Here is a 3,468-nt window from a genome sequence, read left to right on the forward strand (position 1 = left end):
AGTGATGTGAGAGAGGAGGGACATGGGGGGATGTTGGACTTGGGGAGGGGTTGGGAGGCTAAAGGGTAATACAAGGTAAAATAAGAATGAGGAGGGAGAAAAAAAAACAAGAAAAAGGAAAAAAAAATGACCAACTAACAAGCTATAAATTACTACATAAAATAGGATCCTTCAAAACTTTGCAATTAAACGACGACTAAATTTAACTTTAAAGCAATCTTTTGTGATCATACCAGAAAAACGCTACCTTATAAAACGCTACACTCCTAAAACGCTACCAGATAAAACGATTTTAAAGAAAAAACGTTACTCTATCATTTTTATATTTGCTTGTTTATAAGTTCATAATAGAGTGTAATGTTTTATGAGTGTACCGTTTTTCTAGGTACACCTCTCTTGTACATTTGAGGTAAACTACACTGGTTGCTTGACACAGTGTTCCTTAAGAGCAAAAAAAGTTTAGCTTGGTATTTAACTAGTTCCTGGTTCTCATAAATAAGGGTGATTGAAAACAGGTTCTGTTAACTCATATCACTCCGTCCTGGTGAGATATTGATGTTTTTTTAAAGACACACCCTGTACAGCTGGAGACACCTTTTAAATGCTTAGTAACTTTTTTCCGTTAAAGGAATTGAGTCTTTGCCACAAATTTAGTTTTTGTAAGACCTATATCTTTGCAGCCTTATGATGTAAACCTTTGATATTTCAAACTTACATTATTTGATCTAATATCTTTTAAAGATTGAAATATTAAAGGTCTACGACATTGGGTTGCAACGAAATTGACATTAGAAACTCAGAGTTTGTGGCAAAAACTCAATTCCTCTATTCCATTGATTTCTTTCCCCAGACCTTTCTGCATGTATTACCTTGTTCAGTATAAATGTTCATGAGCCTCCTTCCAAAACTCAAGTCTCTACATTCAAGAACCTTCAGCTACCTATTTTACTCTTTATCTATGTTTTCAGAAACCCGCAACTCGCGACAAATTGCGCCAAACAGCCGCAAAGAGCTAAACAAAGAATGCGAATGCCATTTGAATTTTTATAGAGGTATAAATAAATAAGTTTCCATGAAGGCCATCATGAAAAGGTTTCCATTAAATAATATCTACTTGTTCTGGTGAGATATCGCTGGTTCCAAGAGATACAGGCAGTATATTTTGAAGCTTGGAATTCTATGACAATTTGGTTCATATAGGCAAAATTTCTTGTTATACAACTTTTTTTAATTATCCATCTTATCTTAATCCTTTTTTCTTCCAATTTCATCTTATTAACCCTGAAATCACTTTGCCATCCTAATTTTAATCATTATAAATTATCCTTTACGCTTCCATCTTAATCCTAAAATCTTTATTCTTTACTCTTCCATCTTAATCCTANGATGATTTTAGTTTTAGGTTTTGTTCAAAACTGTTTCAAGTCATTGGGATAAATTGGTCAAAATTGATTTTATGGTTAGATGGATAGATTGATAGATAGATGGATGAATAGATTAATGGAAGGATGGTTGGAAGGATGGATAGATTTATAGATAGATGGATTGATGGAATGATGGTTGGTAGGATGTATAAATTTTAAGATAGATATGGATGATTTTTTTGTAAAATATAAACTATATACAAATGTGGCGAAAGATAATCGATGACTATAGGTTGTAATATCTAAATGATTTGTTTGAAATTCAATTGATTTTTTACGGTCTAAGTCGTATGTTGCAATTTTCTCAATTTGCATGGGCGCTAAGATCAAATATCTATTGAAGAACGATGGTGCTTACATACTGTATATTTTTCTAAAACAGTCTTGTATTGCTTAGCAAACATTATATATCATTCTACATTCAAAATTTTCTAATTTTTCTAATTTATACATTACATGTACTTTTATATATACTTTTAAGCATATAAAAATATCTTTTTAAGAACAAAAAAGACAAAAAGAAATATAGATAGATAAAAATAGGTGGATGGATAGATAGATAGATAGATAAATATATATATTTGTTCAAAGAATTGTAACTACTGAATATCGTCATGATAGACGTGAAACATTATGTTTAGTATATTTCTTTTTTAATAAAAAAATGTGAAGTTAAAAACTGAAATATATAATATATATATATATAATAGATAGATAGATAGATGGATGATAGATGATTTAATTATAGATAGGTTTATTCAGTCCTCTTTCCTTTCATTCTGTTATCCAATCCTTTTCTTCATTCTTTTATCCAGTCCTCTTTCCTTCCATTCTTTTATCCAGTCCTCTTTCCTTCCATTCTTTTATCCAGTCCTCTTTCCTTCCATTCTTTTATCCAGTCCTCTTTCCTTCCATTCTTTTATCCAGTCCTCTTTCCTTCCATTCTTTTATCCAGTCCTCTTTCCTTCCATTCTTTTATCCAGTCCTCTTTCCTTCCATTCTTTTATCCAGTCCTCTTTCCTTCCATTCTTTTATCCAGTCCTCTTTCCTTCCATTCTTTTATCCAGTCCTCTTTCCTTCCATTCTTTTATCCAGTCCTCTTTCCTTCCATTCTTTTATCCAGTCCTCTTTCCTTCCATTCTTTTATCCAGTCCTCTTTCCTTCCATTCTTTTATCCAGTCCTCTTTCCTTCCATTCTTTTATCCAGTCCTCTTTCCTTCCATTCTTTTATCCAGTCCTCTTTCCTTCCATTCTTTTATCCAGTCCTCTTTCCTTCCATTCTTTTATCCAGTCCTCTTTCCTTCCATTCTTTTATCCAGTCCTCTTTCCTTCCATTCTTTTATCCAGTCCTCTTTCCTTCCATTCTTTTATCCAGTCCTCTTTCCTTCCATTCTTTTATCCAGTCCTCTTTCCTTCCATTCTTTTATCCAGTCCTCTTTCCTTCCATTCTTTTATCCAGTCCTCTTTCCTTCCATTCTTTTATCCAGTCCTCTTTCCTTCCATTCTTTTATCCAGTCCTCTTTCCTTCCATTCTTTTATCCAGTCCTCTTTCCTTCCATTCTTTTATCCAGTCNGGGGGTGGGTTGTATCCTAAATATCCCCCAATTCCAATGTCAAGTTTAATTATCCCAACGTTTCTACGCTTTTCTGACAAATATACTACTATTATGTTTTATACTCTTCATTCTAACAGACACACACATAGACAGACAGATAAACACACACAGCCAGATAGACACACACAAATAGATAGACAGAAACACAGAAAAACAAGCAGAAAAAAGGCATACACACACTGACAGACAAACGGTCCCCCTTCCAAACATATCCCAACTTTCACAAACACACACTTACACACATGCACATTACACAACCCTCGAACAAACACCTAAGTCCATTTGATTACAAGTTTTCCTATAAATTCTCGGAGATTCAACAGTTTCTAACATCCCAGGAGTAGTTTCAATTCTTACCAGAATACCAGAATACCAGAATACCGGAATACCAGGATACCAGAATACCAGGATACCAGAATACCAGGATA

This window comes from Eurytemora carolleeae, unplaced genomic scaffold, assembly GCF_000591075.1.
Source record: "Eurytemora carolleeae unplaced genomic scaffold, Eaff_2.0 scaffold92, whole genome shotgun sequence".
Classification (NCBI taxonomy): domain Eukaryota; kingdom Metazoa; phylum Arthropoda; class Copepoda; order Calanoida; family Temoridae; genus Eurytemora; species Eurytemora carolleeae.